Here is a 20,960-nt window from a genome sequence, read left to right on the forward strand (position 1 = left end):
TATTAAAGGAGCTCAAGACAGTGTCTGATGAGGAAAAAAAAAGACAAGCAGATCAGCATTAGGTAACATTAAAAGAGACCACTGAGTCCACTGATCTCAGGTTCAGGGGGTCAGCAGCAAATGATCTGTCACCTTGGGTCTTTAGCCTGGTGTGCTGCACAACTGGTATAGGCTTAGTGACCAACACAGAGCAGAAGAGCTCAGTGTTGCAAGGAGTAATGATGTGAATGAAACCTACCTTGTGTCGTCCCTGACTCCTTCACAATGTAATTTGCAAATACACAACAGAAAAAACCACAACTGTTACTAAACACAGGAAATGCAGACTAAAATTATTTTTGCATCATTGCTTTGGCGCCCTCTCCAGCCTGGTGCCCCATGCATGCATACACTGCATACCCACTTTTTGCGCCACAGGCTACAAGGTCACAAAGTCAGAGGTTTTATTGGCTACAAGCTAGAAATATGCTGTCTTCGTAAACCTCCACGAAGACAGGAGATCCATTTTAGCGTTATCTTTTTTTTTCCCAATAAAGTCAGAAACGGATCCTAATCATTGATTTGGCCTCTTGGGAACAGGCTAATTGTATAATTTCCCCCAAACCTAATGCTCTTCTGAATGTCCCCTTCAGCAACCGGTTCTTTTATTTTGAAGGAGCGTGCCGGAAGTTGTTACTTCCCCTGGGAACCATCCCCCATCTGGCGACTGCTTTCAGTAAAACGTTTACCACAGCGGAGGCAGCCTGCAGTTGAGTCATGAATTATAAGCTAACACATTACAATAAGATGAGTTCCTCCGGGTGAGTTATTCTGTTTTTAATATGCATGTGAGCTATAACCAGCTAACCCTATGTCTAAAGAGGCTCAATTTTAAAATGTTTTGCCTAATTATCTGTTGTCGTGACCGAATAATAACTCTTTTTATTCTACTTCAATTAAAGCGGTAATTTAAAACAAATCTGCTAACTGTTTTATTATTAGCCAATTTGAACCCAAAATTACATGGCCGTAACTTCAGCCAGACTATAAATTCTGCTTTAATCCTATCTTCATTTTAAAATCATCCAGGATTCTCAGATTTTTAGTTGGACTTTCAGACATTCTGCATTATTTTGCGCGAGTTTCTGTGCAGATAACAGCGATTTTTGGAGAGTCAGCAGGCTGCTGCTGGGTAGAGGGGGAGTAGGGGTTTAAAACATCAACAACAGAAGCTAATCTCAGGAGAGAAGTGTGTTATTTATCTGATAAATTGTTGAAGAGCAGCTGGTGGTTGAACAGGTCAGAGCTACTGACCTCCATCTGTGCGGAGACTCATCTTTGAGTGGGCTCTGTCCACGGTTCTGAACTCGGATTACTTGGACCAATGTTCTAACATCTTTCTGGACTGTTTGCATGAAAGGATAACTAATTGGGCTCCAGCTGGGGGCCAAAAGAGCCAGGTCCCTCCCTATCAAGATGTTCTGTTCAGTCACCTGTTAACGTTTTAGCCTGTTGGGCTTCACTTAAAAAAACAAGTCCCAATGACGAAAATACAACTCAAAACCAACAAATTTCACAAAAGTACCCCCCAAAACCTAATCTAAACAAATAAAAATAAATACAAATGCATTGATTAAAGACAAAACATACATGTACAGTATCAAAATAGTTTTGCTAAACTGCTTTCAGTTTAGAAGAGTATTACTTATTAAAATCAGTTTTTGTAGAATCACTGATTTACGTAAGTGAAACAAAGTCTGAGTTACAACCAGGAAGTTAACAACAGAAACACTTATTACCCGCATAAATTAAAGAAAGCTTCTGACATGCATCGTAGAAACTGATGGACCTATTCTAAACACCTGAATTTAGTTGTTTAAGATGCTTTCCAGAGCCTCGCGCAGTCATTCAAAAGATAATTTCTATGAATAGCTACACATGTAAAACTAGGTAGTTATGATGTGATCTGGGCTGGGCTGCAGCCACTCCTAGTCAAAGGTCAAAAAGTTGTTGTCAGGTACGTCTACTGGTTGATTTCTGCTCTGGACATTTCCCTGTTGGTGTTTTTGATTCTTGAGGAGGATATGCTGTAGAAGTTCTTTAAAGTCACACTTTTTAAAGTTTAGATCATATTTTTTTTGCTATTCTTTCTGCTTTTAAACAAAACAAGTTTGCTGCTGGGAACAAAATAAAAACATTGTATAACTTTTTCATTTTAAATAGACAATGTGTAGTTTTTACCATTAATCTCTGGAAATATCCATTAAATGTTGTTCAAAATGATTAAAATTATGCCCACTTGTTGAAAAATATTGGCGGCTTTTGTAACATATAACCATAAAAATAAGGTTTAAAATAAATGGGAGTGGGTCTAATATCTCTGGGTAATGCCACATATCTTTCTACGGGAGCCTGTGAGGACAGAATGCATTTACAAACAGTTGCAAAATTTTCAGTATTCGTAAATATTGTTTTACATGTTTACCTCTTCACTCGTTGCCAGTGATGAAAGGGAGTCATTTTACTGGAGGTTGTACTCCCAGGGATTTTTGACCCTAATGGCCATCCATTGGTAAGGTCTTACTCCAACACAAACTTTGCAATATGTTTGTGTTGGAGTAAGACCTATAGAGATAAAAAGCTTACTGATAAAACATAGTTGATCAATATCAGTAATTATTGAAAACTATAAAAAAATGTAGGAAAATATATTTTAAGTGCAGCCCTGACCATTTTAAGTCATTGCTTTATGATAAAACAAGTTGGTTTGCATTACCAGACTTGGTTTCTATCGATTCTCTGCAAATTTTGCAATCCACCGTTGTTTGTTTTTTGTCAGACTTGTAAGAATGAAGATATTGCCACACTGGTGAAGTACTGTGACCTTTGTTCGAGACAACATCTTGCTTGAGTCACATTGCTGTCTGTTTAGGTTTGAGACGAGAGAGCTTGGGTCTGTTTTGATTTGTTGGGTATAAGTAATGACTAGTATAAAGCTATCAGATAGGCTATTATGGAAAAATGAAACTTTTATTGAAGATTTTATTGATACATTATTTTCTATTGTCTATCAATTGATATATATTGGTATTGAATTATTGTCCAGCCCTAGTTCAATTCAATTCAAGGTTATTTATATAGCGCCAAATCACGACAAGAGTCGTCTCAAGGTACTTCGCATAGTAAACATTCCAATACAGGTCATGGGTCTCATTTATCAAACATTGCATAGAATCCTTACTAAAACCGTACTTAAGCTCAGCAAAAAAAATGTACTTACGCCAAGTAGGTTTGTGATCTATCAAACATGGAGTACGCACAGCTGCACGCAATCTCTGCTTCATGAATCGGAGACTAACGAGAATGTTTCTCAGCTGCATTTTAGCATCAACATATATACTGGACAATGGGTTTCCATAGACTCCAATAACAAGTTTTTTGTCTGAAATGGGAGGTGGCCACCACCGCCATTTTGACCGTGTCACAGGTTCCGTCCAGCCCAGACAATTCCATAAAAGGGAAGAGACGAGGAGCTGAGGGTGGGGCTGTAAGGCTGGGATCGACTGACGACACCCGGGCGAACTAGCTACAAGCTAACCTGAAGCTAACCCTGGCTAATTCAAAGCTAACGCGGAGGTGGGAGCCGAGCTAACGGATGTAGCCACCTAGGTACAACCCAACCGGAGCTAACTGTGGAACACCTATCTACCTGAACCTCACACGAAGTTTAGGTGGAGGTTTTCAGCGCTTTTTCGTGTAAAGTACCTGGATTAAAAAAGTATTAAATCGGTAAGTTTATAATTCATTTCCGTAATGAACCCTTATTTTGCAAATTGCATCAAGTCACTGACATCAATCCTCATACTTAGGAAGCATTTAGCAACAGTGGAGAGGAAAACTCCCTTTTAACAGGAAGAAACCTCCAAAGGATCCTGGCACAGTATAAGCAGCCATCCACCACGACTCACTGGGGATCGAGTTCAAACCCAGTCTCTCGCAGTCATGTCAGTCATTAGCTATGTTTACATGGGCACAATTAATTGTATTGAACGCCCACTCAGATCAAAAATTTTGCATGTAAACATGTCAATTGGAAAGTTCTGATCTAATTTGGCCCGATCGGAATGAAATTTCAATCCGACTGAGAGAGGTGGTGTTGTCCATCATCATTCTGATTGACGTGCACATGTGACACCATCATCAGCGTCAGCCTGAGGATGTTTGCAGTCGCAAACAAAACGTAGCGGGAAAACAGGTAAACAAAACTGCTCTGTGTTTTAAAAAAGAACTACAGCATGGAATTAGAGATACGACACAGCAAGAACACACCTAAGACTATTCAGTCAAGCCTAGGTGGCAGCGAAGCAGCATAATGAATGTGTGTGTGTGAATGGATGGATGATGCACTGAAGTGTAAAGCACTTTGGAGTCCTCTGACTCAGTAAAGGTGCTATACAGAAAGGTCATTATATAATTTATCGTGATTTTCTGCAAGGGTCCGTCCAGTGACCTTGTCATTCTTGATGTTTTGCCCAAATCCTCTTTTTGCAGTAGTTTTCACTTGAGCTCATTTAAATTTGAATTAGAATTTTTTTATTTGACAGTGCATATTAATGAACGTACAAGACCCAAATATACCAGAATATACCAGAATGAGCAGAAAGCTGGTTTCCATCCGTAGTCCCATGTCTGTTCACCACTTACCTATTTGCCATAACTAGACTAAGAATACACCAAGGATCACTGGGAAACCCTGTGAGTAGAAATAATCACATGAAAACCATCTGGTTCATTCCTGGGGAGACCTAAGTGGATGGGTTTGTCCCTTTACTCATCAATTGAAGGGATTTTATGTGACTGCTGCTTAGCTGGATTAGCTCATGTGACAAATGAAGGACACACGTTGGATTTGAAGTATTTGGTACCATTCCTTTTTTGTAGCAGGGGTGATGGATGAAGGTAGCCTGGCAAGCCAGACTTTAGTCTGGCAACGCTCCATTGATAGCTCTCGGTTGTGGGGCGGGTTCTAAAGTCATCTTTCAAATGATCTCCGCATTCCACTGGACAATGAATGTGACATACTCTTGTTTCACTCTGTTGCATCATCCCACCCACCAGGAATATAGAGTGCCCTGATTGGCCCACAAAGCGGATAAAGCTCTGTGATTTGTTCACTAAGCAGATAGAGCACTGTGATTGGCCCACCATTATGGACCAATCACAGCTCTTTATGTGTTTGAAACCACTCTAGAGAGCTGTGATTGGCCAGCCAGAATGCTGTTGGGGCTGCAGAGGTTCCAGTGGATCGTTCCTAGACCAAACTTTTCAAAGCAAGAATTTGGTCTAGTTCACTAGGCTAGGATGAAGGGTCACTACAAATGTGATTACCGTATTTTCACGACCATAGGGCACACCGTGTTATAGGGCGCAGCTTCAGTTACGGGTGTCTTTTTGGTATTTAACACATACAAAAGGCGCACCGGGTTATAGGGCGCGGGCACGGTAAAACGTACCGGTAAAACATCTGTGCGGGCTGAGGACTTGGAACATATCAGTGCAAACCAGACATTGTGAAAATTATAAACAGCCGAAAGCATGCTTCACTTTATTGGTCTAGTTCTGGTTCAGACCTGGTTTAGAGCGCACGTGCACTTCCTCATTGCGTGCGCTGACGGCTCGTGCTCTTCTAATGGGCTCGTCACACGAGAGGCAACTTCCCCTCTCCTCCATTCATTTTTAATGAGACATGCGCGACAAAGCGATAATCGCGGGTCTCCCTCCTACTAAAGCCGGGCGTACACCAGGAGTGCTGCAGGAGGACACAGGGATTTATGGGGGTTGGATGAGGAAAACGAAATAAAGAAAGTAAATCTGTGTTTTGTGATCAGTTTAATTTGACATGAACACGACAAACACGCTTTCTTGACAATCTTTGTGAGTAAAAAAATGTGTAGAAATAAAAACGAACAGCGTGTGTTATTAGGGAAATAGCGGGTGAGCTGTGTTGATGCATGATTGCGCATGCGCCGTGAGCGGTTCTGGTACTTTTTGGGTCGCAGCTGCTCGCAGCGCCGCTTCAAGCGCTGATGCGCTGTGTTGAAGTTCAGAATGTGTTTACTGGTAGTTGGTGGATTTAACCACATAAACTTTCCACATGAACAAAATCATATGTGTGTTATTAATAGGCCTAAGAAAATAGTGTGATTTGAATTGTGTTTGATTAACCCTCTGGGGTCCATGGACGCATATCCGCGTCTTTTGAACAGGTCTGATTTGGGACGCTGTAGCAGCAAGACTCCGCCTCCCTGAGTTTCGGTTTCAATTCAGCTTTAAAAAGGAGATTATAAACTACACCCCAGTTTTTAAATTGTGTTAATAGGCAATGTAAAAGCGGAGTTATACTAAACTAAAAAATGACCTATTTTTAGACAATCTGATAACTTGTCTAAACATCAGTTTAGTAATCTGTGAGAGGGAATGTGCTTGTGAACATAAAAAACCCACAAAAACATGAGATCCTTTTGCTGTTGATGGAAGTCTCACATATTCAATTGATAAAAAGTATCATTATGTAGCTGAGAGAGAGAGGAAGGCCGCACGAGTAACGAGATGTGCGCAAAAAGGAGCTGCTTCGCGGGGAAAGGAGTGGCGCGACCGGAGTAACAACAAACAGACAGATATTGATGATATATTTTGGAGCGATCCGGACAGATATATTGTCTCTGCAGTTTAGTAGGCTTTTATTAGGCTTATATAAAGGATGATGAGAAGGATAAATGTCCACCAGGCAGTTCAGATAGTACGGCTGTTTTTTGAACTGGAAGCAGAGGAAGTGGACGGAGACTCACAGCCGGAGTCTGAGGCAAACAGCGAGGATGTTGATGACGATGTGGCAGATCCACAGGTCTGTCTTCGCTCACGTCCGCACGTTCATGCCACGCCCCTTGTCTTCTACTACGTTCGCGTCTCACAACAACACAATAGGCGCACCGCACCAAAGGGCGCGGCGTACATTTTGGAGAAAATCTAAGACTTTTAGGTGCGCCTTATGGTCGTGAAAATACAGTAGACTGTACCCTAACGCCGGGGACACACCGGCCGCGGAAGCGCCGCGAAGCGCCGAGAAGCGAATCGCTCACGAAATTCGGCCGCTGCTCGCCGCTCCTCAGTTCAGATCAGACGCGCCCCAGTCGAGGCGCGCCTCGGCTCAGCTGTAGTTTTTCTTTTAAACACTTGGTGTCCTCCATTTCCTCTCTGCCTTTTCTCAGCTCTTTTCCTACGTTTGAGTGTTTGTGCGCGTGCGCGCGCGCGCGCGTGTGTGTGTGAACCTATGGTATGAGTTGTTTCTGCCAGTTGAATCTCTTGGAACCCGCTCCAATTCTGCAGCTGTATCCTAGCAGTTTCTTCCGACATGGGTACGTAAACAATCATGTTTTTCGGGGGTCGTACAGCTCCTTGTGTTTCTCAACTTCCATAATTAATTTAAAGTCATCCATCCTAACTGCTTGCCTCAGACTTTCTGCCTCTCTGTCCTGTTTGCTCCGGTGAAAAGACACCCAAAACCACTCCCCCCTTCACGTGGTCACACACGCACACAAGTTCGATGTGTGTGTATGTGTGTGCGTGTTCGTGTGGTTTTTCTGCAGTGTCTGTTTACGAACACATTTGACTATTGCGGAATTTTATTTTGAAATGCTTTATTTTGTTAACTTTACCGGCCTGCCTCTTATGTCTACGTTTGACTTCCTGCCAGAATTGACGCGATTCACCCGCGGCTCGCGAAAAAAATAGAGCCAACGCCGAAATGATCGCTGCACGGCGCGGGCTGGAGCGCCGGCGCGCGCCGGCGCGAGGCGATTCGCGGCGCTTCGGCGGCCCATGTGGTCTATAGAATAGCTTAACAAGGGCGCCGAATGAAGGCGGTCCCATTTTCGCGGCGCTTCGCGGCGCTTCCGCGGCCAGTGTGTCCCCGGCCTAAGTTGTCTTTTCTCTCTGAGCTGCTGTCTGTGTGAAAATTTATGAATTTGTTATTCCAAGTGGGGCCAGAAACGACAGTTTCATGCTGTTTTCATTGGTTCTTACAAGCTTGGCTCATCCCATCTGCTGCCCTCAGTCCCAGCTGATGTTGGACGATTGAAGGGGAGACATTTAGACAGCTTAGACTTATTTATTAGTCCCTTTGGTCTTTGTAATCTAAGACAGAGATTCAGACACCCTAGGCTTTTAGATTCATGTCTGGCTTTGGATCAGAGCAATTAAATATTTTATTTTGCCTTGGTTGCTCTGAGAGTGACCACAACATTAACAAGATCTGCTGCTGCAGAAAGGATGAGCATATTTAATGTATTGCTTTTTTAAAATGATTGTGTGTAACATTTGATGACAATCGTGTCATTTGAGTAATTCATACACAACAGTATTTTCTCTGTGCGTGCTCAGCAGCTCAGTTCTGCAGGGGCCAGTGACTTTGCCCTGAACTGTGAGGTAACTGGAGCCAGAGATCGGATCCTCACAGGGGATCATGGGAGATGGGAAGGCTGCATTTCATTAGAGGTCCAAGGTTTGCATTTGTTGTCATTATTCTTCAGCTCATGTCACAAGTTTAAAGCTGTATGTGTTCATATTGGTGTGTGATGGCTGTAGGAAAAATGTGGATGCTCTTATTGTTTAAGAACTTTTAAGCTAACTGTTGCACAAGTGCCTCTGGCAAAACCCTCTATGCTTTGTGAATGTTCCAGGCAGGAAATTTCATATTTGTACTCGTTGTCTTCAGCCTTATCCAGGTTCTCGTCTTGGGACTCCTGCGGGGAACCCAAGACAGTCCACTCCCCTACCACCTTCACCAGCTTCTCTGGTCCTGACTAATGGGCCTTTTCCACCAGTACTTTCCTCGGCTCGAATCAGTTGGACTAATTCACCCCGGTTCCAAGGCGTTTCCACTAGTAACTCAGGTTTTTTCAGTACCTGTTTGGAAGTTGTTTCAAGAGTACCAAGCCGGGACAAAAATACAACATCAGAGACTATTGTCACTGATTGGCTAGGAGGTGGAGTCATTGGTTGCACCAGTGTTCCGCCTCACTGCCTGAAGCCTTTTTCTGATCTTTCTTTTTCTGAGGCAGACCAAAAGCCGCTGACTAAGCAGAACGTTTATCATCACTACCATATCCTCCAATGTGTTGGGTTGTGTAGTGGTACCATGTACAGATCACTTCACACTACTTTTTGAACTCTGGAGTACCCTATGGAAACCAGCAATCGTACCAGTGGTGGCTGGTCAAAAAACAAACTTTTGCATGATATTCAAATTATTTGAGTTTCACTTGTAAAATATATATTTTTAATGAATTTATTTTTTTAATGGCTGCCACTGGGGTCTAGTCCGAGTCCATCTGAAATGCTCCTCCTTCTCTCTAAAGCTGAGTCCGGCCACCCTGCAATGGAAACTTTCCAGTTTTATTCATTCGGCCATCGCCTAAAGCTGATGACCGTAGGTTAGGATTGAAACATCAAGAATTGGGATATTGAGTCAACAAAATGTGTCGAGGTGAGCCAAAAAGTTGTTAGCTGGTACTGCAAAAGACGTCTCATATTTAAAAAGGAGTGAGTAGAAGCTGTTAGAGGCTCTTGGCTGCAGGATGTCTTTGCTCCTCCGAGGCTTGACCACATCAGATTCATACTGTCAGTAAAACACTTTACAGAGGAGCAGCAAGGATGGAGGAGAGCTCAGTGTTGCCATAGTGACTGTGTTGTCAGCAATTGCTCTGCATGCAGATGTTTGGCTGTAAATGCACGCATGGTTGTTGAGATTACAGCCACAAACAATATGTGTAAGCTGATGAATGTTTTTCTGCACAAAGTAGTAAATGTTTAGGCTGAAGAAAATTATAGAACTTAAATGATTGGGCCTCCTGTGCACTTTGTTTCCACATCCTAAAAGCCTGGATTTAGGCTTCATTAGAATATTCACTTGTTGCTAGAAGCATTCGAAAGTTAGCCTAGTGAACTAGACCAAATTCTTGCTTTTCAAAGTTTGGTTTAGGAACGCTCCATTGGAACCTCTGCAGCCCCTAGCAGCATCCTGGCTGACCAATCACAGCTCTCTAGAGGGGTTTCAAACACATAAAGAGCTGTGATTGATCCATAATGGTGGGCCAATCACAGCTCTTTATCCGCTTTGTGGCCCAATCAGGGCCATCTATTCGTCTGGTGGGTGAAATGATGCAACATAGTGGAACAAGATGGCGACAGCTCATTTGAAACAGCTTTTACATCAAATTTGCACTATTTGGAATTGGGCTTTATTGGAAGCAGGAGCAGAAGGATGTATTTAAGTTCTTTATTTAGAAAAAAAGGATGTATTTCCACCGTCTTCAACAGCGGACCGCCTCATTTACCGACATCCATTGCGAGGAATACGTCATGTTGTTCATTGTCCAGTAGCATGCAGAGATCGATTGAAAGACAACGGTAGAACCCGCCTCACGACCAAGAGTCATCAATTGAGCATTGCCAGACTAAATAAGATATTTATTTAGTCTGGCTTGCCAGGCTATTCCAAATGACCAAATCTTCTACATTTAGGGAAGGGGGTTGGAACTTTGGGTTGTGTATTTTCAAAAAGTACCTTTTGAAGTAGCGACTTTTTCAGGAACTCCGACCCTACCTTTGAGAGATATTCAATCCCAAGGGAGACTGTTGTAGAACACTGTTATTATCAATGCCGTGCTAATAAATGATTATCAGAACATTTAGATTGTGCTATTTTTATCTTTGACTAAATGGATTCTAAGACAAAACTATAAACCAACCCAGCTCATAAAACTTGGTCTGTTATCAATTTTGTGACATTTTTATTTTAAAATGTCATCACTGATTAATCAGAGTGGGTTAAAGAGACAATGTGTAGTTTTTACCGTTAATCTCTGGATATATCCATCAAAATGTTCAACCAATCAATCAGTCAAGTTTATTTGTATAACACTTCGCACAACCATGGAAGGAGATCAAAGTGCTTTACAGGACATAACAATAAAAGATATTACATGAAACCAGCGCAAGTAAACACTCATAAAACAATAACATACAGTTCAATGCAACATATAGAGTGACATAGCTAAGCTTAAGAGAAAGCTAAAAAAAAAGAGAGAGCCACCAGAGGATAGCTACTGATTAAAAGCCTGTTGGAAAAGGTAGGTTTTAAGCTTGCGCTTGAACAAAGACAACTCAGAAGTCAAACGCAGGTCATCAGGGAATTTGTTCCAGACTGCTGGAGCCGCGTCACCCCAGTGCTTGTGTCTAGATTGAGGGACTTCAAGAAAAAGCTTCCCCGTTGACCTAGTGGACCGTGTTAGCCAACGTATGGACAAGGAGTCAGAGAGATAGGCAGGACCTAGGCCACGGATACTTGTGAATGTGAACAGTATGATTTTGAATTGTATTCTGAAAAACACAGGAAGCCATTGCAGTTCTAAGAGAATGGTAGTAATATGGCCTCACCTCGATGTGTTAATGAGGAGACGGGCTGCAGAATTTTGGACTAGTTGAAGACCAGCAATGGAGGACTTGGATAAACTGACATACAGGTCATTGCAGTAATCAATGCGCAAGCTTATAAGGACATAAATTACTTTTTCCAGGTCAGAGCGGTTTAAAAATTGTTTCAGCCTGGAAACAGCCCTAAGTTGATGAAAACTTGACGATCTGTTTGTCAAAATTCATGTATTCATCGAAGATGACACAGAGGTTTCTAACATGTTGCTTACGTCTAATGGCCAACTGACCAAGGTCGATCGCAAGGACACCTGGGTGGTTTAAGGGAGTAAAAACAGCACTCAGTTTTGTCTTCATTTAGCAGCAGTGAGTTGTCGGAGAGCCATAGTTAGAGGTCATTGAGGCAGCTCAGCAGAGATGATATGCTAGAGTTGGAGTCGGGACTAATTGGGAGATAAATCTGCACATTGTCAGCATAGCAATGAAAATGATGTTCATGCTTAGCTAAAATTCCTCCTAGTGGTAGCATGTATAATGAGAATAGAAGTTTCCCCAGGACAGATCCCTGGGGGACACCACTATAGAAATGAGCTTTGTGGTTTCTCTGCTCCATCACACTTGATTCGGAGGTTGAATCACCAAACAGTGGTCCTTCAACGAGAGGTTCAGAGGTGACTAACTGAGGTCTTCCAACCAAAAGTGACCTGCCAAATATTGATCAGTTAGTCATTGATTGCTTAGTTTAAGGCACATGTGTCAGACACAAGGCCCACGGGCCAGATGTGGCGCGCGAGATAAACATCAAAAATATATTAAAACTGACCTGCTGGCCAATTTTACTGCAAAGACAACAACTCCCATGATGCTTTGCGGCGTTAGCACGGAGCCGAAACGACCCCTCCTTTGCGTTTCTTTCCCCAGCATCTGCTGCCGGTGTCTGCAGCTACGCTGTCTCGGACAAACTAAACACTCCTCTCACTCAGCTCCGAGTTTACTCAGCTATTTTACGACGTAGAAGTCCAGAAACAGAGATTTTAACCGCTCAGTAATGTGTTCACTACTGAAAGAGAAAGTTTTCCAACTAACCTTCCAGACAGAGCTGATACAACTCCAGCGACACGCTCAAATCAGCATGACTCTGTGGCTGCTGTAGTTTTTATTTTTCCTCCCCGACACACAGCAGTGTGGTCAAGCTGCTCAGGCGCTCTCCATGTTCAGCAGCACAAACCTGTGTGAGCACCTGTTGTCATCTAATGTTGTCATTATTATGTTGAAGATGAACAAAACAACAGGAGTCTCCTCCTCAGCAGAGCTCAACCCCATGATGCAGGTATCTGGCTGGAACAGGAATTTGAGTTTGACACGCCTGGTTTAAGGGCTGCTGAAAACAGACTTGTTGAACACATAAACGGGTGATACTTGAAAATTTTAAATTTTGTGCAAAATTTAATATTTTTCAGTTTTCAACTGAGAGACTGTCTAAAGCAGGGGTTACTAACTTTTGTGAAACAAAGAGTTATTTCGTGGTTATTGAGTCATATGAAGGACTACCAGGTTGACCTTTGAACTAGAATAGATAAGAGTTAAACTAACACTGTTTAATAAACATATTTAATAGAAAAAAAAGAAAGTTGTAATTTTTTAATCTATATTAATGTATTTGTGATTAAAAAGATGGCTGCTGATTGTCTTTTATTTTATACTTGTGCAATTTAGAGAAAATGCCTGTGGGCACCTTATACTGTCTGTTTCCTAGTTTGTGACCTTTGATCTAAAGGCTCAGGAACCCTTTGCAGGTGAACCTTTTCACAATGTTCTAATTGTCTCAAATTTTGAATGTGGGTTTTCATAAGCTGTAAGCCGCAAGTTTCACAGTTATAACAAATAAGGAGTCTAGCTCATTTATTAGTTTCACCTTTTATGTTGAATCACTAAAACAAAATAATTCTTACATCATATTCACATTTTTAGAGTTTCACCTGTACATGTAAGTCATCTTATGCCACATAACACACACGTTAAAGAAATGTAGGACTTTTTGTTTCCAGATGCTTAAATTGAGTATCCGAAGTATATTTACCTTACCTGGTGTAGATAGCCCCTTAAACAGCCATAGTTTTGAGATAGTGGTTAGTTTTGAAAAGATGAGCTAGCAACTAATCACAAAATGACTTTAATCAACTCCTGTACCAAATAATCTAGACTGAATGCATGCCTTGTGAGTCATTTTCTGTGGAGGGAAAAAAATTCTGGTGCTACAAGGGATACATATTTTTATTTAATTTTTTTTTATTCAAACATCTGCAGAAGCACTTGGAAAACTCCAACTTGCTCCACTGAGATTAGCCATTAGCCCCTCTGTCCAGGCAGAGTGTATCTGTTTCTCCTAACTGAGGTTGTTCAGCTGGTAAGATTTGAACCCTTTCACAGAAACAAACCTCTAACAATCAAGTTAGAGTCATTTAGAGCATCAACACTGTTGTGACCATGTTAGCTGGGGCTTTAGTTCCATATGTAACATGATGTAAGTGGTTACTTTTAATAAATGACCATTAAGATGTGATATTCTATATAAATATGAATTATCAATATCATTGATCTTGGGAAATTTGATCTTTTTGGTAGTCCAGGGAAATCACATCTTTGTAATAACTTGAAAAAGAGGCAAAAATATAGTTTATAAAATCTATTTAATGCTATAGTTCTACTACTAATGATGATGCAGAACAAATTATGATGAATGATGGTTGAAACAAGATAACTAAGACAATGCATTAAATGATGGAATGTAAGCTTAGATGTTATGTAGCAAAACCTGTTTAACCCTCTGGAGGCAGGCGTTGCAGATTTGCAACAGTTAAAACAATATAGGGAGGAGCTTGACCATGTAGAGCCCTGAAAGATATAGTCAGGATTGTAAAATGGACTCTAAAGTTAACGGGTAACCAGTGCAGAGACATTAGAATAGGAGTGATGTGTGCTCTTCTGTTTGCTCCAGTTAGGAGCCTCACTGCAGAGCTCTGGACCAACTGAAGGCAGTCAAGGGATTTTTGTTAAAACATGTGAAAAGTGTGTTATAATCTATAGACGGGATGAGATTAAGGCGTGGAAAACCATTTCAAGTTCATGTTTTGACACCAACCTTTGCACTTTGGTGATATTTCTTAAGGGATAAAACCAGTTTCGGACCGGTGTGTTTGAGTGGCCTTCAAGAGACATTGATTGGTCAAAAACAACAACCAAATTACTCAAGTTTGACTTGACGGCAGAAGATAAATGATGAAGTTGTTGATTAATCAGGGGAACTTTGCTCCCAGGGGCAATGATCAGACATTCAGTCTTTTCAGAGTTTAACTCAAGGAAGTTATCTTCTAGCCACCTGTTGATAGCTGATAGACACTCTAGTAATTCAGACAGCTTATAGAACTCAGAATCCTTAAAGGAGCAGTACAGCTGAATGTCATCTGCATATAGGTGACAAAAGACATTATGAAAAGATTCAATTATCTGTCGAAGAGGGTGTATGTACAGCAGAAATAACAGTGGACCCAAAACAGAGCCTTGGGGTACCCCCACAGAACAGATCAGTAGAATCTGACATGATTTGGTTTATGCAGACACTGTAACTTCTGTTAGAAAGGTACGATCTAAACCAGTCTAGAACAGTTCCAGAGATACCCACAGAGTCACCAAGTCTGTTAATTAAGGTGCTGTGATCCATAGTGTCAAAAACTGCAGAAAGATCTAACAATACTAACATTGTGAATTCCCCGTTGTCTGCAGCCATCATGATGCCACTGGAAACTAAGCAAAGCTGTTTCTGTTGAATGCTTTTTACTTTATATAGCTCAAAATGGGAAGGCGGCAACATTTTTTTTTCTGATCAAACGTGAAGAAAACCTGAGAATTTGTGGTTCTTGATTTGTGTAATTGGGTTTATTTACTATCTTGACTCATGGTGCCATCGCCCAACTGTGTCTAAACTTGTGTAATAAATGTTAGCTCATATTTTAGGTGTAGTTGTGTTAGATTGGTCTCTTTGTTTCCTGTTAGTAATGGAGGATTATCTCCTCCATGAGTTATATGTTTACACAGCTGAGTGAATTATTGATGAATGTGACTCTGTATATAGACCCTAAAAGTGATGAGGGCCAATCATGCAGATCTCATGATCTCTGAGATCTCATCATGCAGAGGGCAGTGTGCCTGCTCAAACACAGACACAGCAGGTTTGTGTTTCAGGAGGTTTGAAACAGTGCTAATTAATAAAAGATCTTGATCTAATTACCTACGAGTTGGCCACTGAGAAAACAGGATTTGTGCTTCTGTTTGTATCTGTGACTCTGAGGTTTGAAAGCCTAAAAACCCCCACCAGAGTTCCCCAAGTAGGGAAAACTAAGCAGAAAACACAAAAACAGACTAAAACACAGCCTCCTTTTAAATACTACAAATTAGACCTCTCCAAAAAACAATAAAAAACAGGATACTGTTATTTTGATAGAATCCAAAACATTTGACAAGTGGATATGATAACATTTACAAAATAAAATAAAAAACACAATGATTGAAAAGTTTGCCTTTTCTAAATTTGTCAAGTAAGAATTTTTGTTTATCATTTTAAAAATAACCTTGTTACTGAGCTTTTTTACTCATCAATGTGCAATTCTCCTTTTGCAGAAGGCTTCAGGTGTCTCAGTGATCTGATGATTAACAATCCCAGTGCTTTCTTCACACTAGTCTGGACATTGAACAGCTCACGTTTCCATGCTGAAGCATCTCCCGTGCCTCTCACAAGCAGCAGCTCACCTGCCCCACCCCCCTTCCTCTCTGCTTCCTCGCTCCGGCCTGCTGCTCTGTCTGAGCCGTTAAAGCACCACACACCAGGATTATCGCTCAGTCACAGAGGGAAAACAGACACGGATGGACTTTGCTTTGGGCTCCAGGGAGGAAGATCGCAGATCTGTTGTCCTAGAGACCGACTGGTTTTCCTCTGGACGCACCATCAGGGCGAGCAGGCAGCACCGAACAGAGATCAACACACGAGAGGGGAGGTGATGAGGAGTGTGGCTGTCTGCTAGAGGAGCCCACGTGTTCCATTTTTTTCCCTCCAAGCTTCACCCTTAGCCGCTGCTCAAGGAGGACTCGAGGTAGGCTTTTGTTGCTGTTGTGCGGGGCTGTGTTCTCGCAGACCGTGGCAGCCTTTGTGCTGGGTCTGAATCAGTCGGATGTGTTGAGGCAACAGATTTGGAAGTCTGAGTGCCTCCAGCAGATGAACTGAGACTCATGACGCTCTTGCTTGTTTGTGAGGATGAGGATGCTGAAGAGAATCTGTTGTTTGTACTTTTAAATGAGGAGGAAGAGTAAAGGTTGTGTCAAAACTGTGTGATGGTAACTGAACATTGGAAGATGCTGCTTCAATTTGAGCTTTTTAGGAAGGTTTTATATTCTCCATAATAAATAATTCATCAGGTTGTGTACTTTGATTTAGAAACAGATTCATGTTGACTTTTATGAAAAGTAGAGGCATAAGCCAAGCACTGGCTATCTTAAACAAAAGCCCCCCCCCCCCCCCCCCCCTCCCCCCCGCATGCAGCTAATGGCTCAACCAAGCGTGATAAACACCCACTTCTCTACCCTCCATGCTGCATTGCTGTAGAAGCTTTAGGTCGTCATGAAACTGTTGGAGCTCTGCTCTGGAAACTAAACCATTAACTATAGATTTTGACTTTTTTTTGGATGATTGTGTGACTCGGCTCACTTCCTCGTTTAATCTCAGCCTTTTATTGTGAAAATATGTTGCTCCATCCATCCTCCGGTCCACGACTGACCCAAATACCCACCACGCGTCCCACCCCTCCCCCTGACCTCCCATCACAACACATCATGGCTGCTTCTCCTTCTATTGTTCGATAGTCGCTGCTTCCGATTAAAATTGTTTATTAATCAGCTTTTGGGTTTTTTGGAATTTGTTTCATTTATTTACTTTATTAAGCAGTGATCAAATAGTCTAGGCGAATGTAAAACTGATTCCTAATGTTTCAGAAACACCACGTTTTACTTTTATTATTATTATTTAGATGTAGTCAGATAACTGTTTGAGGAGGGAGAATACCAGTTTATGTCGTAAAGGGTGAGAAAGTCTAAGGACACTCTCTACCACACACCAGAAAAATATTTGTTGATTTATTGGTTAAAACAAGAAAAAAGGAGTCATTTATTTATGTCGCCACTGATGGAAATCACAAATACATGACCATGAACACTCTTCTCGCCTGCTGGTGGTAGTTGGAGTTGCTCGGAGGCATCGGTTCAACAGCCTCAATTCCATCAGGGTGCTCCAGGACAGCTGTGGCTACACTGGCCCAATCCCAATACTCGCACTTCCATACATGTGCCCTTCCATTGCGGAAACCCGGCCAGGGGTGCGAGTGCATAGGGTGTCCTGATTCTCAAGTGCGGAAGTTGATCACGCCCCTTTTGCACCCAAGTGTGCATTAATGCATCCCGGCATGCTTTGCAGTCGATTACTCAATGCTCCCTGTCTCAGTTTGGCACGCTTGTGTACCACGCACTCGAAGCCTACTCCGCACTTTCTCCTAGTGCACTTTGCTGAAGACCGCAGGGCACAGTGCAAATAATGGGATTGGGTCGTTGTAGCTCCTCTCCACCAGCGTGTGAATGTTTGTGTGAATGGGCGGATATGTTGTGAAGTACCTTGGGGTATTGTAGAATCCTTGAAGGATCTTTACAAATAGGCCATTTACCATTTAAAGTGCAAGTCACCCCCTACCAGAGTTTTACTCCACTCCCACTTCCTGTTTGAAAAATGCAACAAATGCTGTTGCCTTGCAGACAGAGAGGGCGGAGTCGCTAACAAATACACACACACACACAGGCTCACAATGACATTGCGACATCATATGGTACTAGTTAACGCTCTAGGGTACCTCTTAGCTAATAGTGATGGCAGATTTAAATTCATACGCAGTGCAGAGTTTTTAGCTGACAACGGCACAACACTGACAGTTTTAGGCAGAACATTTAAGTTTTAACTAAAATTCACTTAAGTGCTAAACTATTGACCACATGTGTCTGCAGCACGATTAGACACACATTTATATAGTTTATCAGAAAAAAAAGTTGATTTGGAGGTGACTTGCTCTTTACAGGTAAACAAACCTATCATTGAATATGGGCCAATATGCAGTTTGGCTTCTGTCTCTGGGGAACCTAGATAAACCGTAGCAGTAGTAAAGGATTTAGCTCTTCGGGTTGGGTTAGCAACGCTCCATTTTAACAGGTCTGTCATTGGCCTGAACAATTTTAGGTCCAGCCAATCATGACACTATGTGTTTGTAGCAGGTGTAGCACCACAGCTGCAGCGAAGCAAGGACTAGCAAATAGTGTAACTCAGCTGAAAAAAAAAAAGTGCCGGTAGACGCGTGCAGAAATAATGGTACAGGTGATAGAACGCACATAGACGGCTCTGCAATCTCCAAGCTTTGGTAGATCGTCATCACTTTATAATCTTTAACGATCTTATGTCTTCAGATTGCACAGCCCTACATCCAGCGACAGTTTGTAAGACAACTGCAGAGTCTGCCCCTATGACTGAGCTCTGTCTATGGGCCGTGGCCAGTCTGTACATTTACATATATAAAGAGGCTTGCCAGGTTAGGGTGCTCTGGCATCATTGACCCACATTAGAGTGAGAAGTGCCACAGAGAGCGCTGGTCTTTCTCTTTAGAAACTATCAAACCTTTTCTTTATGCTTTGAAGGGAAAGTGAAACAGAATCAAACTCACCATTCCTCAGACACAGCTACGTATGCAAGCTTTTAAATTTGTGTTTTCATTTATTACTAACAATTGTTTTATGATGCAGGGGTCAAAATGAGCTTTTTATGTCTTAATAGTTTGTTTTCATGTCTTGCATCAAGCCTTAACACCTGTTTCTATGTTTGTTTCATTTCTGTTTCTGAAGCTAATTTTAAACCTAAAAGCAGCATTGATCCGCTCATTAAAGCCCCCACAAGAAAGCGAATGAGCACTTTTCTCTAAATGCCAAACTATTAATTTACCATGCAAACCATGTCATTCATCACAGATCAGGCATTTTCTCAGCCCGTTTTTGGGTCATTTAATGAATGGCTGCAGCAGAAATGGCACCAGTCAGTAATGCACAGCATTAGAGATCAGACACTCTCTGTGTCCCATCATCTACTTATTGATATTCAGTATTCCAGCAGAGGCTCCATGAAACCTGCTGTCTCTGCAGATGGCGTTTAGCTGCACTGATAGCAGCTTTGTCAGAAAACCATCCCCACACTCTTGTTTCTGTGGGGTTTTTGTCAGATGTTTGCATCTTTACTTTGAATTTTATCTTGATCTCGTTCTGGTTGGAGCATTGTCTCTTTGTTTGTTGCCTTTGTTGTGGTTTGTAGGTCGCGCTTCATTTGCACACATTCATATCTTATATCTTTTGTAGGAGAATATGTTAGTGCTGTTATTTTTGCTTTATGCAAAAGCATCCTTTTCTCACTTTTGCTGCTGCAATATGTCTGGCTTTATTGCTACCAGCTGGAAATCATCTGTTTTATTGTGTATGACAAGTGTTTGTGTAAAACTATGATATATGTGGAAAACTTAGTGTTATGGAAATTTTATATTTCATTACTTTAGTCCTATTAACAGATCTACTAATTGAATGTCCTGAAAGCATTCACACACACACACACACACACACACACACACACACACACACACACACACACACACACACATTCTTGTCCTCCCACACACACACATGATCCACTCCCATTCCTTTCTTATCTCTTTGTATAAATAAACTCTGTGACCAGATGTTCGGGGCATTTGCCCTGCGCACTTGCCACAAATCATGATTTGGATGTATGTCTGCCTTATTGCTTCTTGTCCCTCTCTCTAGCTGCAGGAAATGGGTTTATTGATAAAAATATTGATAAAATCCCAAACACTTAGGTTGTTTTAAATTTAGATTACAGTGATTAATGTTTATTAAACAGTGCCACAAAACCATTAGCAAATATAGTAAATAGAAAATAGTATTTTTATCACTGTATTTGTGTAGAAAGTGACCAAACTTTGTCTCATCCTATTGTTTAGCTCTAGTTTTCCTTTTAAAGTTTTTATATTAAGGTTTTTTAAAAGTGTGATGTATTTATAGCATTGGCAGTTGCTAATTAGCCCTTAGCAAGAGTCTCTGCTCCTTGCAGGCCAGTTTGACAACATCCTCGGGTTTAAAATTGCAGTGTGGGTAGCAAGCTGAACCTGACCTGACGGAGGTGGGCGTGAGTGTGCAGCAGAATAATGTTACCGTTGAGGGTTCGTCTTTGCTCGGTTTTCGTGCTGAGTTTGTTCAAAACAGACTACTGTCTTCTCAGAGATGGACACACATATAGATTTTGAGTCTACTTCTTTTGATTACACTAATTTTCCCTTCATTTCAGCGTT

General features: G+C 41.6%; 1 protein-coding gene across 3 annotated transcripts in view; it reads left to right on the forward strand.

The window, feature by feature from the left end:
- Positions 1–487: 487 nt before the first annotated feature.
- pacsin1b (protein kinase C and casein kinase substrate in neurons 1b) overlaps positions 488–20,960 on the forward strand; it is a 37,428-nt gene continuing 16,955 nt past the window's right edge. For 2 of the 3 annotated variants that reach the window (XM_015958586.3, XM_070549938.1), the window contains exon 1: positions 488–800. The gene's annotated coding sequence lies outside the window, so the exon portion shown is untranslated. Of the gene's footprint in view, positions 801–16,146; positions 16,617–20,960 lie in introns of all 3 variants that reach the window. The other variant, XM_015958585.3, reaches the window with a different exon arrangement.

The sequence above is a fragment of the Nothobranchius furzeri genome, chromosome 3 (assembly GCF_043380555.1).
Source record: "Nothobranchius furzeri strain GRZ-AD chromosome 3, NfurGRZ-RIMD1, whole genome shotgun sequence".
Taxonomy (NCBI): domain Eukaryota; kingdom Metazoa; phylum Chordata; class Actinopteri; order Cyprinodontiformes; family Nothobranchiidae; genus Nothobranchius; species Nothobranchius furzeri.